Genomic DNA, 22,887 nt, shown 5'->3' with positions numbered 1-22,887 from the left:
TTTGGCCATTCTATCAAGAGTGTATTGATACCTCATTGGAGTTTTAATCTGCATTTCCCTAGTAGCTAATGATGTTGAATACATTTTCATGTACTTATTTTGCCATCTGTGTATCTTTGTGAAGTGTATCTTTTGCCCATTATCTAATTAATTTTTTGTTTTATTTTTCTATTTAGAAAAGTTTTAAAATAGGTTATAAATACAAGTGCTTTGTCACATACATGATTTGTAAATATTTTCTTCTACTCAATGTATTCTTGTTGTTTTGACAAAACATCAATATGCTACCCAAATTTCTGACCCCCAAATTTCAATGTCTAGCCATGACCTCAATGCCCCATTCTAGATTCACATATACGATTTCTGGCTTTTATTTCCACTCATGTGTCCTGGACACATTTCAATTCAACATGCTCAAAATTGAACTCACCTTTTCCCATAAACCCATTTCGGTGGAAGACAATGCTGCTTGTCCTGTTGACTGGCCAAAGAAGGGGATGATTCGACTTACAATTTTAGATTATTCAAGGCTGTTGGTTGAGAATAGACTGGGAAGCAAGAGTAAAATGAGGGAGCCTAGTTAGGAGGCCCTCATAGCAGTCCAGTTGAGAGATAAGAGTGGTATGGGCCATGAAGGTCATTGAGTCAATGCTTGGCTGTTTTGAAGTCAGAGTGAACAGGAATTTCTGGCAGATTATACACGGTGTGTGAAGCAGTAGGAGGATAAAACTACTTCTTGGCTCTGAATCCTCCAAAGCCCCTGATTTCACTGAGTAAAAGCCAGAGTCCTAACAATGGCCAACAAAGCTTCACCTGACCTGATGCCTGTCATTCCTTCACCTTGTCTACAATCTATGTCAGCCAAGGTACCCTTGCTTTTCAGGATATTCAAAACTCATTCCAGTCTTGTGGCATTTGCCCAGCTGTTCCCTCAGCCTGTAACTCTTCCTCCGTAACTTCATGTGACCAACTTCTTCATGAATTCCAAGTCTACCCAAATGTTGCTTTTACCTCTGTGGCCCATCCTAAATATTCCACTTAAAATCACAACCCACCTTGACCCACACAACCTCTTCTCCATTTTACTTTACTTTTCCTTTTTCTATATAACTTACTACTTTCTAACATATCAAATATTTTATTTAGTCATTATATCCTTATTTATCTTGTTTTCTCTCGTTTGCAAGCTTCACGAAAATCAAGATTTTTCTCTACTTTGATGTAACCCAAGCACTCAGAAGGATATCTTGCATGAAGTAGATAGATGCTTAATATGTATTTGATTGATTGAGCTTGGGCAAATTGACAGCTCTGTAAACTCAGTTTACCAACTTTGAACAAATTAAAAAAGGAAAAGAATCATTACCATCACCATCACCACCACCATTTTTTTATTGATCCCACTCTAAATTAAGTAATTAAATCTAACCACTGAGTTCTTATTGTGCATAAAATTTGAAGACTGTTAGAATTTTATTCAAATCGAAAATAAATAAATAGGCTCTGAGGGCCTTTCCTTATAGCAAAATAAGGGAATTTTATTGAGAAGATTTTGTGATTTATTTTAATTTCTTGCCCTCAGAATTTTCAAGATGCATTTTCTAGTTCATGTGTATGTTTAGGTAGTTGATGTTATTAAAGAAGTGACATATGGTGAGATGCTGCTGTATCCACTTTTAGGTCCACCCCGACCATACTGAGTCTGGTAGATTACACAGACCTTGATTGATGAAGCCTTCACTGCCTCCTCTAACTAGAGGCACAAAATGGTTTTTAATAAGATACTCCCAATTCTAATAAAACTTCCATTTATATTTTGTAAGTTTTTCTTTTCCTTAATATCTTATATGAAGAGGCTTAAAAGCTTGTTTACTATAACACACTATAGTGTTTCTGCATTCTTTAGCAACATATTCCTTTATTCATAGATAAAAATGTTTCCAATTTATACAAAGTCTTCTGATAGGAAAAAAAGCAAATGTTTCTAATCTTTTTTCTTAAGTGATTCTCTTAAAAAATTAGTTAATTGAACCACCTATACTTTAGCTCCTTGTATGTGTGCTTAAATTGGAGATGTTGCCATTGACTTCAAATCTTAAGAGATATTTATAAATATTATTTGGTCTATTTGATCAACCCTAGTTCTCATTTTCTATTTACGTGTAAGTTCCATCATAGTAAAAAAAGTCAATCAATAACATAATACATAAATTGAACATACTATTGTTTTGATGCCAGAGTTGGTTTATTTTCCAGGAAAAAAAAAAAAAAAAGAAACCATGGTCAATACTTAATAAATATTTCTGATGACTGAAAAACAATTTTATTTTACTTATTTAAAAATTTTTATTTATTTATTCATGAGAGATACAGAGAGAGAGAAAGGCAGAGACACAGGCAGAGGGAGAAGCAGGCTCCATGCATGGAGCCCGATGTGGGACTCGATCCCAGGGCCCCAGGATCACGCCCTGGACTGAAGGCAGCGCTAAACTGCTGAGCCACCCAGGCTGCCCAACAATTTTATTTTAGATTTAATTAGCATTCTCCACTCTTGTTGCCATGCCTACCAATGAAAGAGATATTTTACCATTAACATATTGTAAAACATCAATTAACTAAAAACCAATTGACCAGAGCCTTCAATTTAAAAAAAATATTTTTAATTCATCATAAATTTTAGAATAATAAAGAAAACCACAAGATATTATTTTTTTAAGTCCTATCACTTTTAGGTTATTTTCTAACAGTTGTGCACATTTATTCCTATCTCTCATATTTCTTTTTAGCAGGTACTGCTATAAGGATTGGAATGATGGCCTGTGCCCTGGGAAATACTCAGTTATCAAAATTCAATTCTGTTTTAAAACTCAACTAAATTCACACTATTGTTTTACTAAGATTTTTAACATAGATCTTTTAGAAAGATCTTCATGGACAAATGTTAATCAGGAGGCAACCAAGTATATATCAGAACATTGAATTCCTTAACTTTCTTTTCTATTGGAATTAAAGAATTTTGTTCTGAAAAATATAAGGTATAAATAAGAAGGTCAAATGGTCTAAGTAAAGGGAATCATATTTGCTAAATACCTAAGGGAGGGAAAAAAAAACCCTAAGAAGTAATAATCATTGTCCTAGGTACGTTAAATAGGCTTAGAACCTCAAGTTCCTCACAATATATATGTAAGCTTTCTTTTTTTTTTTTTTATGTAAGCTTTCTAAAGGAAAGAACATCTATCTGGCACAAGAAACTTGTTTCAGAGAAAATAATTATGATGAAAGTTGATTTCCCTAAAGCTTTCTTTCAAACTTTATAATTTTACTCATGTGGTTCCCTCTCCCCTTTTTTCATTCTTCTAAACAAGAGTAAAAAGAAGTATACAGTCTATTTTATCTTTGACACATATGATGAAGATTTGATATTTTGAATCATTTCCCATCTTTTCTGGGGAACAGTTGGAAGAGATTTTGCTCTTTTAATAAAAATGAGAACTTTATTTAGTGCTTTCGCTCACAGGACCTTCAGACGTCAACTTGATGCATTCAAAGTAAAATGTAACCGTGTTGAAGTGTTTTGCTAACATAATTGTGTTTGCGGGCCTTAGTACAGAAGTGCCCTTGGTATTACTATAGCAACATGAAGGCTTATGCTCTTAACTATATACGTATGTAATCGTGTTTATATATTTTCATGGCTAACCAGAATGAACATGCACAACTATCTGTGAAGTTCAGCTTTGCAGGGTACACAAGTTTGATGGAAAATTATGGTGTTAATGACCTCACTTTAAAGAAATGGAGCACCATAGAATAAAAGCGATTTCGCTGAAGTTATTTTTCAAGATGAGGATGTGGCAAGAATCCTGAATCACAAGGGGAAGTGTGCATTGTCAAATAATTACGAATATAGAGTACTACATTTCTAAAACCTGTATTTCACGGACAGGATTATTATGTAAAAGTATATTAGGTATATATTGGTATGTGTTCTAAATATGCATTTATTTTCAAGCAATGTCAGGGTATGTGCTGATTTGTATATTCAAAGGGAAGGTAGAATGTGGCTTCCAGGTTACTAGTTCATTCTGTTCGGTGCCTTTGGAGCAGTAGTTTATGTGAAATGAAGTAAATACTCCTGAGTACATCCTATTGACTCACAAGCTGTTCATATGAGCTGGTACTATTTTAGATAAGTTTCCCTATATATCCTAACTGTTCTCCTGTTAGAACTTGGAAGAGGGAGAAAGATCTGGAAGTGCCATGGTTTCTAGACCGGGACACCAAACCCTAGAGGTGCAACTTACAGTCAAGAGCTTATCCCTTGCAGAGTCATCCAAACCTAGTCCATTGGATTCTGTGCTGTCCATGGTAAAAGTCTTGAATTCTCCTAACTGGTCCTGTTAAATCCCTCTGCTTATTCCCTTCCCTTTAGACTCAGAGTGTTTTTGCTTCACATACATTCCCCCAAAGCGTTCTGATTCATTCCTGGGTCAATGCTTAATAATTGCTGTTTTCCCTCTTGCCCTGGGTATCAAGTCTTCTAATAGCCTTGGGTGTAAGTGGACAATCAGAAGTTCCGATAGTTAGAAGTGTCCCATACTAGTTTTTCCCTCGTCCTTCTTCTAAACTTATGTTTTATCCCAGCTTCTCTGACATGCTTCTCTAAGGAGCTGGTAAACTAGAATGGTACCTTTTTTTTTTTTTTAGATAATTGATAATTTAGTATGCTGTCCCAGATATTTTGAGCTATAAAACTACCATTTTCTGACCACCTACATTTTCCTAGATGTTTTTATTGTGTCATTTAACTTATTCCCCTTGGCAAATCTACAAGTTAGCTATTATTACTGCCATCATTGCCATGCATTATTGCAAAGGAAAAATTGAAGGTCAAGAGGTTAAGTATCTGTCTCACTCCAATGGCATGCTTTCCTCTTTTTTACTAGGTGTCCTGCCTTTATTCAACTGAAAACAAAGCAAAACAAACAAACAAACAAACAAAAACTTCTTTAGATGCCTGTAATTTAAGGAATGACCAGCATTGGAATTCTAGGCAAAGGAGAGAATCCAGTAAGGGAGATCTTATGATTCAGGGCACTTTCCTCGTTGAAAGTAAACTACCCACATCACTTATATGTAAAGCTAGCCCACTGTCTTAATGGGAATCCTGATTTCCAAGTTTGCAGCTGATCATCACTTACAAGTCAACCTTAATCATGCCTTTAACTCTGCAAAGTGACTCCAACATGCAATTAGGCAGATGTGTAGCAGGAAAGTGAGGTATGATTCTAAATATCTTCTGTAACTATTTCTGATAAACCTAACAGTCCCCACCAGTGGCCTGGTGAAGCATAAGGAGAGTCCTGGTTGGTGTTCTTTTCAAGCCTTTGTGCAAATCCAGTAGGAGTTTGGACAAGTTTATATGTGTAACCTTTTCAACACCTGCCTGAGATTACAAGTCTATTTCTTTGGCATCAAATGCTCATGCCCACTAAAGAGTAAAGTTTATTTCCTCCATGGTAATATGGAGCGTTTTATCAGCAGGCACATGACATTTTGATGCTTCTATGTTTTGATGTGGCTGCTTTAATGTCAAGGACATCGTGATGAGGCTGTTTGACCCAGCTATGAGAACATTTTGATCTGGCTTGAAGATCACCTTTTAAAAATATTGGTAGTAAAAAAAAAATTGGTAGTAATATACACCCAGCACTAATTCATATTCTATTCTATTTATTTGTTAAATTAGTTTCTTAAATTAAATAAAAAGTAAAATTAATGTCACCAATTCCATAAGACATATCACTTGGTTGTCGATCTGTGGGCTAGAAAATCTGTATGGTTTCCAATCCCAGGTGACTAAAGTAATGATGGGGTCTCCCAGTTTTAGATAGTGGTAGAAAGATGTCTTCTTGCTTCTCCCTGCCGAAGCCAATCAAAAGCAACCAGGAGAACAGAAGACAAAGAAATCTCGTTATTAAAAATAGGAAGAACTCCTAACCCCAAACAAAAGAAGCCAGACAGCTACATGGTTTGGATGAGAAGGCCCACTACCTGCCACTGCAGATTTGCCTCTGACCTCAGAGGCAATAGGGAAGCTGTGAGAATTTGCCTGAGGAAAGTGTCTGAGGGAAGGAGAGATGAGGTTGCAAGAAGAAAGATGAAGACTTGGCATTGTTGCAAGAAGAAAGCTGACAGTGTAGCCCGAGAGTGGAGAAAGGGTAGTTGCCATGCCTCTGGTCAAGGCTGGCCACACCGCCTTGAATCCAAGCTGGGAAGACCACGTGCCCTGAGCAGAATCAAACTCCCTGGTGGAGAATGTTGATAGGAAAATGTCTGGAGATGAAAGACCAGTGGACCAAAGTCCAAGCTACTCGGATGCTCTGGTTCCACCCAAATCTACTTTCCTGGAAATAGTTGATCCAGGAAAAGCACCCTCGTCCAAATGTGAGAAGCAACAATCTAGAACAAAACAAAATGAAACCAAAAAATGCTTCAGACTTAAGGAAAAACATTTCAAGAAAAAAAAGGAGAAAAACAATAAACAGAGACAAACCATGAGAGACTCTTAACTCTAGGAAACAGACTGAGGGTCGCTAGAGGGGGGTGGTGGGACGTGATGAGGTAACCGGGTGATGGGCATTACGGAGGGTAGCGATGTGATGAGCGCCGGGTGTTCTATGTACCTGATGAATCACTGACCTCTGCCTCTGAAACTAATGATACACTATATGTTGGCTAATTGAATTTAAATTTTAAAAAAATTGAGTAAAAACAAAGATGCACATTAACGTTATTTGAAATGATCCGAACTTTTCAATAAATAGCTCTGCATGAAATGAGATAAATAAATTATGTGTCCTTTAAAACAAGAGTTCAAAAGGCTCGAGGAAGAAATGACAGAAGGAGATTAAATATGACCTTTGCAGATCTCAGAAGCTATTTAGATAAAGTAGGAATTATTAATTCCAGAAGGTGTGTTAAAACTTATCCATAAAAATTAGCGATGTGGCGTCTCTCTACCATGTGGCAGAAACTTTGTTTTGTTTGCTACATGATCCATTCTGTTGGTCCAGGATTTCTTACGCTAATTGTAAGACCTATTTTGGCTCCCTCTCCTATCTTTTGATATGTACTGATTTTGATGCCATTCACTTTATAATTTTCAGTCATTTCTTATGGATTATTTAGCAGTGTGAAGATTTTTAAAGATAAATGCACTGAGATTTTTTTCAATTTCTTTTTATTTATGATTTCTAAATGTACTGTAACACGCTTAGATAATGGGGCCCATGTAATACTGGATTCTTTGTTGTTAAGGATATTTTGGCCTGTATGGATAAACTTTTTCATGTGGTTTGTGTGCGTTTTTGAGGAGAGGTCTGGGGATTGCTGGCATACATCTCTCTCTCTCTGCCCATCCCTTTCTTTCTCTGTCTACCCTACCATCTTCCTTTCTTTCCCAGCCTCCAAGAGGTCTAGTTAGAAGTTACACCTGCCTTTAGCTGTGATGTGAAGAGGGACAAGGGCCAGTCCTGTGATTTGGAAGTAGCAGCAGAGCAATCAGTGCAGTTCCCCTCAGAGCCAATGGTCCCTGCCAGGTAAGGCCAGGACAATGGTCATAGGGCACAGGAGTGGTTGTGGAGTAGGTGGCAGGACCGCAGGTAGGAGCAGAGAAAGAGGAGTCAATAGTCCCTGGGTCCTGGACCAGACCTTTGGCCAACTCACAGAAGCAGCTGCGACACACATTTGAGAGGGAAAGCTTTCTGTCCAGTTAAGCGAGGTCAGGAAGGGCTTAGAGTCACTAATTTAAGAATCAAACAGGAAAAAAAAAAAAAAAGAATCAAACAGGAATGTGACCTGATTTTGTAGTTACAGGATGAAGCTCTCTTTCCTTTTCTTTTTTTTTTTAAAGATTTATTTATTTATTTATGTATTCATGAGAGGCACAGAGAGAGGCAGAGACAGAGGCAGAGGGAGAAGCAGGCTCCCTGCAGGGAGCCCAATGTGGGACTCCATCCCAGGACCCTGGGGTCACACCCTGGGCAGAAGGCAGACACTCAGCCACTGAGCCACCCAGGTGCCCCAAAGCTCTCTTTTTTTAGGCAAACACAAGCCCCCTGTAGCTGGCAGACTGTGAGCTGCATGATTTTTCCTGTCCTCACTGTGGGTCTTGAGCAAGGCTGCACCATTTCAACATAAGGGGACAACCTGTTCTGTGTCTTGCTTGCTTTGCTCCCCTTTCCCTTTTTGGGGGGAAAGAGGAGACTTTGCTTGCTCTCCAGAAGCCGAAACAAATATCCTGAGGTCTGTTTCAGTTTTTAAAAACATTATGGCTGAACTTTGCCATAAAATTGGTCCTGGAATCAAGGGATTTTTTTTTTTAAAGTAAGATTGACCTAACGTTTCTCTCTTCATTAAAAAAGATTCCTGTTTGGTTGAATATATAAAAGCAAACTCTCAGCACACGAAGGGTTACCAATACCTTTGACTAGCTTTCCTAGTTAGACAGAGGCCCAGCTTTGTCCATCTCAAAGCTATTACTCAGAAGGGAGTGAGGACCTGCATTGGAAGGAGAGGGTCTGCAGACAGGCTCAGGTATCGAGGGTTAAAGTGGTTGTGTAGAAATTTTGCTCTAGGACTACTGCAGTGCACACCTCCAAAATATGCCATCCCAAGTGGATGCTATTCACCCTGCATTCTCTATGGTTTTCTGTAAAAATGCACAGCCATGATATGACAGGCTTCCCACAGATCACCCATTAAATCAATTCTCCATCAATTTTTTGTCCAATTTCTAATGAGCACCATTTCTTAAGTTGTATCTTATTAGGTTTTCTTTGGAGATAGAATGCTGATTTAATGATTTTGCTTGTGTCAAATTGTAATTGTCAATTTGCTATAAAAGGTTGTGCTATTGTCCTTGGTTTGGATTTATGGCTTGGTCCAGAATTAATCTTTGGTACAGAGCTTTGTTGCATTCGAACTGAGCTACAGCCCACCCCACTGCAGCTTCCTTGGAATGCCGTGTCATAGAGGGCTCAGGGAACCAGGGGAAACCAGGCGTATGCTCCCGCTCCCAAGTAGAGTGTGAGAAAACATGAAAAACATGCCAAGAATCTTGAACTTATCTTTCTGGTTATATTGCAATGGCAAAAGTACTTATTATCAGTTAAATTATGAAGAATAAGGATGCCCACAGCACTGAAACGCACATCCTGGGAAGGGAGGGGGGCTGTCGGGGGTAACCCTGCTCGGTGGTAGGGGGAGTGAGGCGTGTGGTCTGCACACTTTATTTGGTAACAACACAGGGCTTCTACATTTTGAAGCAGCTGCTTTATGTAATTAAGATCAAATGATCACATCAAAATGTCATTGTTGTCAAAACGCCGTGTCAGAATGACCTAGTCAAAACGTCCTACTGCATGTCAGACTGCTCTGGTTTAGAGACTTCACTATTTTAACCTCAAAATATCACCATGTACCTGACAAAGGAAACACTGTCTTATATATGCCTTGGTTTTTAGCTTCCCTGCTTACCATTTGCCACTTAATTCACTCCCTGATCCCTAGAAATTCTCCGGTATCCACACTACGGTTAACTTATTCTTGACAACAACAATGACAAAATTAGCAGACTTGAAGCCTGTACCAAATACCAGGCACTGTTTTAAGCACTGTACATGGATGAACTCATTTAATACTGCACGATCCCTATGAGGGGGCCCTATTTTTATTTCATTGTAAGGTAAGGAACTTGAGGCAGAAAGAGTTTTGCTTGTTTTTTTTTTTTTTTTTTTTTTTGCCTAAGCTCACAGTTAATAAGTAGTGAAACTGAGACACTCTTAAATTCTGACTCCAGAGCCTGGGCTTTCTGCCACTTCTGAAAATATACTCCACTGTATACTCTATTACTCTATGATACTGATACTCTAAATACTCTGTGATAATATAACATGCTAAAAAACAAGAATGGATGATTCCTATCCTATCCTGTCCTATCCTGTGCACACACTAGCTCATTCTTAGTTGCTGACATTAGCTAAGCCTAATAAGTGTAGGCAAATTCCTTTCTTCAGATAATTGGTAACACTATGGCTTAGTGTGATCTATCGATTCATATTATGGACTAAATTGTGTCCACATATTATCTGGTCGAAGCTTTGACCCATAGTTCCTTAGAATGTGACCATACTTGGAGATAGGTACTTTATTTATCTTAAAAATTTTTTATTTTATTTATTCATGAGAGACACAGAGAGAGAGGCAGAGACACAGGCAGAGGGAGAAGTAGGCTCCATGCAAGGAGCCTGATGGGACTCGATCTCTGGACCCTGGGGTCATGCCCTGAGCCAAAGGCAGACTCTCAACTGCTGAGTCATCCAGTTACCCCTGAGATAGGTACTTTAAAGAAGAAATTAAGGTTAAATGAGGCCAGAGGGTTGGGTCCTAATGCAATCTGACTGGTGTTTTCATAAGAAGAGGAGACCAAGACCTACAGAGAGACACCAGGGAAGTAATCTCACTGAGGACACATGTCTTTTGGGGAAAAGCAAGAGTCAGCCATCTGCAAGCCAAGGAGAGACGCTGCAAGATAAACCAAACTTGAGGACACCTCGACCGGGGCTTCCAGCCTCCAGACTGTGAGAAAATAAATATCTGTTGTTCAAGCCACCCAGCCTACGGTGTTTTTTAGGGCAGCCTGAGCAGACAAATAAAATTGGAAAGCCAATTTGGGTCTATATAGATCCATATATGAATATCTTATAAGACATATTTTCTAATATTTCAATTTTAGAGATGCAGCCAATAGAAGTGAGTTTTTCAGAAAACTGGTAAATAAGGTTAATGCTTATTGCCTGATAATTTTGGTTAACTGGTATGTGTGAGCATAAGCATGTGTGTATTGTACATATAAAATTCTAACAATAGCCATTATTCTGCTTTCAGAGACTGACTTCTAATGTGTGTGGTGGATAATTATCTTAGGTGGGTAATATTGATATTTCTGAACAAAAACTGTCTGTAGCTATTTGAAACAAAACTTGACCTCATTTTACTTGTGACTCTTGATAGTTGATTTTGTTCATGTAGCGATTACGTAGTTTACATCAGTATCCTATTTTAACAAAAATAAAATAAATACAATAGTAATATGGTTTGGACTTAAATTGGCATGCTCTATAAAATGTCATTTGATGACAACTAAGTAAATTAGGTTGTTCTACTAAAACAAGATTTTCTGTGGTACATTTGACATTATGTGGTTAAAAATTCCCAGTGAACAAAACATTTTTAGTTTGAATAGAAATATGTTGATATCTAAGGCAAAATGCAAATGAGAAATATTTGGAAATTGTTTCTTATTACTATTTAAACGTATCACCAGTTAAATTAATAACAAATGTTTTTATTTGCTAAACAGTTAAAAATATCTTTTCACATCAAAAATGTCTGTACCTTTAAATAATAAAGACAATCATATACCTTATCACACCAAGAGACCACCTCAGTATCACATAGGATGTTGTAAGTAAATTCTAAATAAATGGTTTAAAGTCAGACTTCTCTTATTAAAACTTCAGGTGAAATCTGTTATAAACAAAAAAATCCTTACTTTTGATTTCAAATTAAGGATTTCCTTATTTCTCCATTACCATTAGTTTCATTTTTAACATACCAAAATTGGTAATAAAAAGCTAATACCTAGAAGAATGAATTAGTTGAGCTACTTTGGGGGGGTGGAATTTGGTAATATTTTTAATAACTATGAATTCTTATACTCTTAGACCCAGAAAAGTTCTATTCATCCTTGCATATACCCCAAAAATGTTTTCAGGAAATATATGCACAACAATATCCAATGCACCATTATATCCAGTAGTAGAAAGACCATCAATATGGGACCTTGAAAATAGAATGTAACTTCTAGAGAAGACATATATAGAGGGCCAACAGTCACATGGAGAGATGCTCAACATCCCTTATCATCAGGAAAATGCAAATCACAACCACAATGAGATATCGCCTCACACCTGTCAGAATGGCTAAAATCAAAACACAAGAGACAAGTGTTAGCAAGAATGTGGAGAAAAAGGAACCTTTGTGCACTATTGGTGGGAATGCAAACTGGGTGCAGCCACTGTGGAAGGCTGTATTGGAGGTTCCTCGAAAAGTTAAAGAAAGAGCTATCCCATGGCCCAGTAAGCCACTGCTGGATATTTACCCAAAGAATACAAAAACACGAATTCAAAGGGTTACATGCATTCCCTATGTTTATTGCAGCATTACGAACAATAGCCAAACTAAGGAAACAACCTCAGTGTCCATCGATAGATGAATGGATAAATAAGATGTGATATGCGTGTGCACGCACACACACACACACACACACACACACACACACTGGATTATTATTCAGTCATAAAGAAGAACAAAATCTTGCCATTTACAACAATACAAATGGATCCAGAGGATATAGTACTAAGTGAAATAAGCCAGTCAGAGAAAGATAAATACATATGATTTCACTCATATGTGGGATTTAAGAAACAAAACAAGTGAGCGAAGGAAAAAAAAGAGAGAGAGAGAAACCAAAAACCAGACTCTTAACTACAGAGAACAAACAGATGGGTACCAGAGGGGAGGTGGGTTGGGGGATGGTTGAAATAGGTGATGGGAATTAAGAATACACTTGATGAGCACAGACTAATAAATGGAAGTGTGGAATATTGCACACCTGAAATGAACATAACACTGTATGTTAACTACACTGGAATAAAAATTTTTTAGAAAATTTAAAAATAAATTAGAGTGTAACCAAATGGAAGAATACTATGTAATTGCCAAAAATTAGAATAAAGAATTAGGAATATTAAGTCCCTGTCAAAAAATTAGGCGGTGTTTTAGAAATATTCCTAAGAGCAACTGGAAAGAGCAAAATGCAAAACACTTTGTATTGTTTGATTCTTTTTATATAAATTCTTAAGAGGCAAAATTCCATGTAAATATATACTGGAAAATGCATAAGATTTTGTTTGTCTGCTTTTTCTGAAGCTGACCTGGAGACTTTAGTAGGAACTCCTTTAGAGGAGCAAGAGTAAGGCAGCAAGAAAGGAGGTTTTCTGTCTTTATTTTGTGCCTTCCTGTTATCTGTGAATGTCTCACAATGTTCATAATTTGTATACAATTAGTGAGCTAATGAGCCATTGTATATATTTTCTTTCCAATAACTTTTCATATTGGAAATAAAACTTACAGTAGAACTTCAATGTTCTCATTTTCTTAAAAAAGGTAATTGTAAGGTGATGAATGTGTTAACTTGATGGGGGAAATGCTTTCTCCATGTACAGAAATATCAAATGTATGCTTTAAATACCTTACAATTTTGTCAATTATACCTCAATAAAGTTAAAAAAAGAAAAAAAACACTTCAAAATATTTTTAACACATAGTTTACAATGAAAAGATTTCTCCTGTCCTTTTCAAAATCATTCAAAATGCTTCATTTGCTTCTTCCCAATCAATGCTTGTAGCATTCACTACCAATGTCAGCGGACTTTATTCTTTTCTGACACTAGAGGGAGTTTGGAAATGAGGTGAAATACATCAAAGACCCAAAATGGCTCATAAAATTCTATGACTGGATTTCCTTACTCCCGTTAAGAACCTCTATAGAACCAAGGCATTGCAACAACCACGGTTGACTTTATAGATATATTCCTAAGAGCTTGTGTGTAAATTGAATCATATTTTAAGTTCTCCCGGAGAGTTTGCTATTTAGAAGAGTCCTACTGTGAATAGTCTTATAAAAAAAAAAAAAAGGAGCTTTCATAAAACAGATAATCACTGCCAGTTTATCATTAGATGCCAAGATTTTTGTATTTTATTATCTTCTTTACTGGCAGATACTATAAACCTGAGGTGTGATTATATTGGTACAATCAGTTTTGTGAGGCTTAGAAGGTACAGGTACTCAATAAATATTTAATCATCTACTTCTCCCAGGATAACAGAATAGTTACTATGTCTGGGTTTTTCTTCCCCCCCCCCAACCTAATTAAATGACCCCTTGTCTGAATCCTATTGTCAGCTCTCTGTCTTCATGTTTTCATTCATTCAATAGTTTGAGTGCTTACTGCATGCCAGACAGAGTGATATCACCAATGGTAAAAAATATAAAGATTGTAACCTCAAGGTTTTTTTCAATCTAGTGAGAACTGACAAGAACCAAATAAGCAATTAGATAATAGATATGTGATCATGGGGCGCCTGGGTGAGTCGATGGTTGAGTGTCTGCCCTTTGGCTCAGGTCATGATCCCAGGGTCCTGGGATTGAGTCCCGCATTGGGCTCCCCACGGGGAGCCTGCTTCTCCCTCTGCTTGTGTCTCTGCCTCTCTGTCCATGTCTCTCATGAATAAATAAAATCTTAAAAAAATAATTTTAGGGGCACCGGGGTGGTTCAGTCCATTAAGCATCTGCCTTCGGCTCAGGTCATGATCCCAGGGTCTTAGGATCAAGCCCCACAGGGGGTTCCCTGCTCAGCAGGAGTCTGTCTCTCCCTCTCCCTCTCTCCCTGCTCATGCTCTCTTTCTCTGTCTCTCTCTCAAAAAAATAAATGACATCTTAAAAAATAGTAACATTCTTTTCTTCCTGTAGTTCTGACAAAATACGATCTCACATGCATCTGTTTCAGTTTTATAGCATCTTCTTGAAGTCGTCACATTACAACAATATCAGAGACAGATTCTTTTTTTGTTTGACTTATACAGACAGGATCAAATTGTAACGTAAGGAATATTATCTTGAGAAAGAGAAACATCAAAGTGGTCCAGAATGGTTTGTTGTTTGAATTTTAAAAGAACCAAGACCATTTGTCAAGTGCTTACCACGTACATTCAATCACCCTGCAAGGTAATATATACTTCTCAATGATATTTTGTTCTCAGGGAAATGTGGTATTTTAAATTTTTAGTTTTTTTTTCCCCCTTTCAATGATATCCTTCAAAAAATGTGTCATTTTAATAACTACATCTTTGGGGTAAATAACTTAACCAAGGATCTTGGCTATAAAATGATTGACTCTTGAGTAATTATGAATTTAGAGCCCCCATGCTAGTTTATTTTATGTATATGGAAATTGAATGACTGAACATGCACTCAAGGCTCCAAATTTAGGACTAAAAGGGAAAAGCAGGTATAGGGTGGGGAAGGAGCACTTACCATAGACAATTACTTTGTAAGATCACCTGTATTAGATGTTTTGATTTATGCTTTTCAAAGCCAAACATAAGGTACATATCAAACCTAGCCTCTTTGTAATATTGTATAAAGATACATTTTCAATATAAATGGGGAAGGAAGATACAGAAGGCAGACGGATCACGGATCACATATGTCTATCTCTGCTCCATCACAGAACTCACTTCTAGGGACGCCTGAGTGGCTCAGGGGTTGAGCATCTGCCTTTGGCTCAGGTCGTGACCCCGGGTCCTGGGATCAAGTCCTGCATCGGGCTTTCCACAGGGAACTGCTTCTCTGCCTCTCTCTGTGTCTCCCGTGAATAAATAAATAAAAGCTTAAAAAAAAAAAAAGAAACCGCTTCAATAACAGTAATGGATGCAAGGCATACAATTTTGTGCCTTTATACAAGGCAAGGGAACAGGACAAGACCCTATTGGCTACAAATAATAGAAGAGAAGCTGATGGCAGTAAATCCTATCTCCAACAACCACAAAGATGCCAGGTACGGGTATATGTACCAACTAACTATGGTGATGGTGGAGAAAAGACCAGTTCCTCAGCACCACAGCCTGGGCACTCATGAACCCCAAAGGTTTCCATATGTAACACACAGCAAGGGAGAGGGTGAATAATTCTACAAAATCCAGAGGGGCTCTACAGGATGAAACAGTAGCACTGGATTTCTAAGTCAGCTTTTTATTTCAAGTGCCAGATAACTCACGTAAAATAAGTGGATAAATATTCTATGTTGCTATATTTCCTTGGTTGAGAACATGGGAAAGACCCTGGAAATGGTAGTTTGGAGAGGACGTCTGGCCGACAATTAAAAAGATCCTTTAAATCCCATCTGGTCTTTGGGTTCAACAGTAACATTTGTTCAATTATTATTATTGTCAAATTCACCACCAGAGGGAGCCCATCTATCCCCTTTATCTAGAGACCAACAGGCTCCTAAGGAACCTGGCTTTTCCTTCAGATTTTGATATAAAAATATATTATGTAATTTTGCCTGGGATAAAAGTCGGAATTTTTTTTTTTTTAAGATTTATGCTATTGTATTTGTCTTTGAAAGCAACACAGAAACTTTAATCAAAAACAGTCGTTCTCCAATTTGCTGCTTCCTCATGACCTCCCCCCATTGGAACAAGCAAAAACTAATGGGAGAATTACATTTTCCTCGTGTACTTTCTAGAACCCTAAAGTTAATCTCTCTGTACATGCTCTGATTTAAATTTTTACTTTATTTTCCTAATGAAGCATCACATCAGAATTTTTTAGGCTCTGTGAGTCAAAGTCTAGAGGAAGCATCTTTGCAGAAAAATGATTGGCTGGTTGGTGACTCGTAAATCATTCAAAAGAAACAGGGATTAGCTAATCAATAGGTATAAGGTTTCGGTAATACAAAATGAATAAAGTCTAGAGGTCTGCCCTACAACATTGTTCCCACAGTTACGAATATGTATTGTATACTTAAAATTCTGTTAAATGGATGGGGTCCCTGGCTGGCTCGGCCAGTAGAGAGCATGTGACTTTTGATCTCTGGGTTGTGAGTTTGAACCCCACATTAGGTGTAGAGATTACTTAGGACAAAAAAAAAAAAAAAAAAAAAAAGCAGAAGTCTGTTAAAAGGGAGATCTCTGATAAGTGTTGTTATGATGATAAAAATAAATTTTAAGTCTTGCAAATCCCACATTGAAGTCACCATCTCTAATGACATAAATAAATCTACCTTTGATGCTCATAATCATTAATAGGAAGTATAAACAAGCAGAGAAAGTCTCTTAGGACTTTATTCACCGAATGATTTAATCCATAACTAATAAAACCATGTCCATCTTTCTTTGTGGAAAAGTAAATGATCTCTGAAAGTAAACTAAAATTAAGTCCTGGAAGAGTATATTTTAGTTTTCTTTTAGTGTCAGCTTCTCAAAGGCAAGAATTTCATTTATTTATGTCTTCGCTGCCAATAGCAAAAATTTGCCCTTTAGAAAACAGACCCATTTTGATATTTTTGAAAACTTGGTAAGTCTATTATATCTGTAAATATTTGAATACTATAAATGTCTTGTGCTGAGGAGAAGGATATAGTATTTCATTATTTGCTCCATTTTATAGAACCTGTGACCATGGCAACCAGGTGCTATAAACTGACCCCAATGGAGGCCACACTTACCACTTTATCTAAATTGCTACTGGAAGCACACAAGCTTTACAGATCTATCGAATTACATTAGATTATGGGCATTTTTGGAGGAGTTCAAATGGGAGAAATGGTTTGTTTTTTATCCAAGGAAGCAGAATTGGTATTTTGTACTGTTTCCTAAAGGTAATATTCACACAAACAACTTAAGGATTTAAAGAAACAATGGAAGGAAATTAACAGATGCATAAAGTAGATCCCATATGCTTATCTCTGCTCCACCCCAGAACCTCCTTCAATAACAATAAAAGGATGTAAGATAGACAGGTTTGAGCTTTCATACTAGACAAGAGAGCAGGAGAAGGATGACAACAGGCCAGATTGTCAACAGAATTTTGAAGGTTGGAAAATAGATAGATGAGTCATAACTGACTTAGCAGAGCAGAAATGCTAAAATCAAACTGTCTGTTGGGGGAGGAGGGAATGACAACAATAGGCAGGCTGATTCATGCTAGAATCCTCAAAGGCACAGTGATTGAAGGAGCTAGAATCTTCCAAATGAAGTCCAGGATATAGAGTGGGGCTGAAAACAGGACGTGTGGTGCTGGTGGATTGAGCATCCACACCCCCCAATTCACACCCCCAACACTGAGTTGGGTAACTCTCCTGGAAGCACAAGCTGAGGGAGCAACAGTTCACTGGCTTGAAAACAGAGTAATGAATAAAAACCTGAATTCCTGAGAGCCAGACACCCAGCCCCCTCCCAGCTATCAGGGACACACCAACCAGCCTGGATATTGAATGAGTCTTTCTGGGAAATGGGCAAGGTATAGCTCTGTCGTCAAATGATCAGCTTCATAATAGTATTAGACTTTTTAAACTATATACACTCGCTAAAATATAAAAATAAATTTTTAATGTCAGGGCAGAGCTATTTGAATCTGTGCCTTCACAGTGTAGATTATACACATGGTATATAGTCAGAAATTGTCATGTGCATCCCACCACTCAGTGATGCAAATCTGACAGCATGTTGTATGCAGACTTACCCTGTTGCTTTGTAATTAGAAACGGAGGGATAACAGGAGGCTCGAGAAGCTGGAAGTAAGGCATCCTAAAAAGACCTGTAAATAATGAGCACCAGACATCCTCCCCAAACCAAAATGTAGCCAAACAGACTCTGCGGCCCCCCAACCACTGTCCTATACCTTCTTTCTCTCTATTCCCTTCAAGAGATAAAAGGAGAGGACGTTTAGGGGTGGGATGGAGGAAGAAAAAAGCATTATGGAATCCTAGGCCTTGAGTCTGCTTAGGCAGAGGTCTGTAACAGTGGAGGGGATGAGCCTCGCCCTCCCTCCGAGCTAAGAGAGCGAGTGCATTATTTTCCTGTTGCTGCTGTAACAAAAAACCACAAACCTAGTGGCTTAAAACAACACAAATGTATTATCTCACAGGTCTGGAAGTCAGAAGTCTGCTGTGGATCTCACGGGGCTGAAATCAGGTTGTTGGCAGCCCTGCATTCCTTTCTGGAGGCTGCATGGGAAAATCTGCTTTCTTGCCTTTCCTAGCTTCCGGAGGCTGCCTGCACTCTCCAGTGTGTGGGCCCCTCGCTTCACAGCCAGCAATGGCCAATCGAGTTTTTCTAACGTGACCTTAGTCTTAACAGTGACTGCCTGCCTCCCTCTTCCCCATTTAAGGATCCTTGTGATTACATTGGACCCACCTTGATAAATTGAGAACAATCTCCTTCCCTGAAAGGTCATCTAATTAACAACCATAAATCCACCTGCAATTTTAATCCCCCTTGTAGTATTCTCAGGGGCTGCGAATTAGAGCATAGATGAATTTGGGGGTTGAGAGGAACCATTCTGTCTACCCTAGAGGGTTCAAGAAAACCCTCAAAAGTGAGCATATTTTCACCCAGACATATGAACTAGAATATATTACTGAACCAGTATTTTAGATATCTCCAAACCGGAAGTTATTCATTTTCATCAAAATCTGGAGTGCCTATGAAACAGTTCCAAATGGGACATAAGCTGAGACTGCTCTGATCCAATGTGAGCCACTAGGGGAGCAGATAATTGGAGATGAGTGGCAAGCTGAAGAAAGCGAAGAGCCTGCACTCTACAATTTGGAATGGACAGGATGCTTACTTCCTGTGCATTAAACAGAAAAGGCAACCAGGTTTTAAAAATCTGTCTGCAAGTCAAGAAACCCTCAGAGAAGAGGAAGGGGCCCATCACAGCTCAATCTCCTGTGCCAGGGAATTTGAGCTCTGGGAAACCCCACAGGCTCTGCACTTCCACCCTGATACACGTGTCCATAAGAGCCAGTATTTCGCCTGCTGCGCCAAGGGCATCAGGAAATATCATATTGGCCAAAAAAGCTATGGCGGTCAACAATAGGGAAGTCACACGGTCGGCTAAGGGGGAGAAGAGTTCCTCTTTCATCTCGTCTTCCCTCACCTTAATTCCAGAAGTTACAGGAAGGCGTCAGAACCTGGAGAAACTAGACCGTCTCCATTTCTACTCAGGACTTCTAAGCTCAGGTTGATAGAAGCTGGGATGGAGAAAGGATGCGGAAGTGTGAGATTGCAGTTTTCAACTAGTCTAGACCAGATGTTTTGAAAGTTTTTACTGACATGTAATAAACATACTGAAAAGTTCACTTCCGTGTGTAGATTGTTGAGTTTTCACAAACGGAACGTACCGGTGTTACCAATTTCCAGATCAGAAGCAGAATATTCTCAGCTCCAAGACATTTTCTTGCTCCCTTCCAGTCTCGCCTTGCTCCCCCAAAAGTAACCTTGCTCCCCCAAAAGTAACCAATATCTGACTTCAAACAACATAGATGGGCTTTACTGGTTTTGTGCCTTCTACAAATAGAATCCCACAGCTTATTTAGGGTCTGGCTTTTTTTCATTCAGTATCATGTGTGTGAGAATCATTCACATTTTCCCAAATATTGGTAGGTCATTAACTGTCATTACTAGGAAGCATTCTGCTGTGTGAATATGCCACAGTTTATCTCTTCTATTGTTTATGGGCACATGAATAATTTCCAGTTCGGAGATATCTTAAATAGTGCTTCAATAATATATTCTAGTACATATGTTTGGGTGAAAATATGTTTACTTTTGTGGTGGATTTGTACTCAGGACTAGGATATTTGGGTCATATTTTTGGCTTGGGGATAAGTCATCAGTCTTCTAAAGAGCAGTATGTGATCATTCCTGCTGCCCCACATCTTCATTTTCTACTTGGTAGTCTCTATTTTATGCTAGCTATTCTACTGGGTCAGTAAAACTTCTTTTAAAAATTGCGTTTTCCTGATAAATAAGGAAGTTAAGCAACTTTGTGTATGTTTATTGGCCAATTACATATCCTCTTTTGTGAAGGGTCTGTTTAATATTTGTGCATTTTTAATACAGTTTTCTTGCTCTTATCTATTTAGATGAGTTCTTTATATATTCAGATATGAATCCATATCAATCCCACTATATATAGTAAATATCTTCCCCCCCGTCAGTTACTTTTTCACCTTCTAAAATAATGTCTTTTCACGAACTTGATGTTCTTAATCTTAATAGACTCCAATTTTTAATATTTTCATGGTTGATATGTTTTTGTGTCCCATTTAGGAAATCTTTGCCACCTCCAGGTCTTGAAGTCATTTTAATTAGATTTGTTATTAATTGCAAGTGACAAAAATCTATGGGTTCTACCTAAAAGGTTGAGTCACTTATATGTGTTTGATGTCAGTGAGTGAAGACAAATCAAATCTTGTCACAGTTGTACCTCACTCAGTTTGGGTTGTTAGATAAACTAGTTATGTAAAGAAAACATAATTAAAATTTTTTTTCTGATTTAGTCTTCCTCTGTAGCTTCCTCCGAATGGGGCAAGAAAGTAATTTAAACTTAACAAAATCTCCATCTTTTCTGGTTTAAATAGTCACTTTTAGGTAAGGTAGATCTTCCTTCCCACTCCCCTACAGATGTATGAAGAGGAGTCAACTGCGTCCTTCTGTGATAGAGCCCTCTATAATCTCAGCTGACAGGAGTGGCAAGGGAAGCTTCTTAGGCCACTTTTATAAAGGTACTAGTCTCATTCATAAGGGCTCCATCCTCATGACCTCAGCACCTCCCAAAGGCCCTACCTTCTAATACCTTTACCTCAGGGGTTAGGATGTCAACATGTGAATTTTGATGGGACATGGACCACTGCCCCTCAGTAACAATGGAGACTTCCCAAGTCTACTGGTCACACTGCTCATCCTTCTGGAATTGGCTGCCAAATTCTGCAGCCTAAGGGCTCATGGTTTACCCTCCCTCAATATGGTCAGGTACTCTGGTCTCTCTGCTGAGTCTCTCAGGTACTCTGGTCACTTGGAACCTTGCTGGTGAGATCTGCTTGTGATGCTCACTTGATTCCTGGTCTTGGTAATCATCCTGCAGTCTTTGGCACAAACTCACTTTGACTCCAGTACAATGAACTGTCTGGAATGGTCTAGCACCATCAGCTGTCTTTTGTAGCCCTCAAAGGGCAGGCTGACACTCTTAGATACCTTCCACTACTGTCACCAAGGAACTGAGAGACCATTTCAGTGGTTAGACCCAGAACCTCCATATGATTCAGCAGCTAATGCTGCTAATCTTATTGCCCTGTAAGGGGGGCACCTGGGTGGCTCAGCGGTTGAGCATCTGCCTTGGGCCCAGCACGTGATCCTGGGGTCCTGGGATCGAGTCCCGCATCGGGCTTCCCGCATGGAGCCTGCTTATTGCCCTGTATGGTCCCTAAGTTGGCACTGAGGTCTCCTTTTAGAGATGTAAACATGAATCAGCACTAGGTTCTATGATTTTTATTTTCCTTTCATTTGTTCATGCACACGGTTCAACAAGAGGAAGAGGCACAGGGTGGTACAGGGGAACATGAACCTCGTGGGAAACTGTATAAAAATGAGGCACTCTTATTTCCATTCATGCTATTTGATAATATGACTTAAAGTCTTTCCCATGAAGAGGTGTGTCTCTTTCTCTACCCCATGAAACTAGGCTGGCTTTGTGATTTGCTTTGACCAACGAAATGCAGCAGAATGATGCCATGCCATTTCTAACTGTAGGCTGCAAAAGACCTTATGTGTCTCTGTCCTTTTTCTTTCTTTTTTTTTTTTTAAGATTTTATTTATTTATTCATTCATGATAGACATAGAGAGAGAGAGAGGAGGCAGAGACACAGGCAGAGACATAGAGGGAGAAGCAGGCTCCATGCCGGGAGCCCGATGTGAGACTTGATCCAGGGACTCCAGGATCACACCCTGGGCCAAAGGCAGGCGCTGAACCACTAAGCCACCCAGGGATCCCCCTCTGTCCTTTTTCTTGGTACACTGCCACCACCATATGATCAATCCCAGGATAGCTAGCTGGAGGAGGGGGGACATTGGAAAATAAAGACAAGCTGGCCCATCTCAGGCCATCTTAGACCAGCCAATCAACTTAGTAGC

At 38.6% G+C, this 22,887-nt stretch overlaps 2 long non-coding RNA genes across 3 annotated transcripts in view; both read left to right on the top strand.

The window, feature by feature from the left end:
- The window catches only part of LOC140625397 (uncharacterized), a 28,785-nt gene extending 17,631 nt beyond the window's left edge, over positions 1-11,154 (top strand). The window contains exon 3 of the long non-coding RNA XR_012024728.1: positions 4,947-11,154. This is a non-coding gene — a long non-coding RNA (uncharacterized lncRNA). The remainder of the gene's footprint in view (positions 1-4,946) is intronic.
- The window catches only part of LOC140625497 (uncharacterized), a 110,851-nt gene that overhangs the window by 39,492 nt on the left and 48,472 nt on the right, over positions 1-22,887 (top strand). The gene's annotated exons all lie outside the window — the stretch shown is intronic.

This window comes from Canis lupus, chromosome 36 (genome assembly GCF_048164855.1).
Source record: "Canis lupus baileyi chromosome 36, mCanLup2.hap1, whole genome shotgun sequence".
In the NCBI taxonomy this organism is placed as follows: Eukaryota; Metazoa; Chordata; class Mammalia; order Carnivora; family Canidae; genus Canis; species Canis lupus.
Note: the sequence above shows the minus strand (reverse complement) of the source record. Positions and strands in the feature narration are given on the sequence as shown.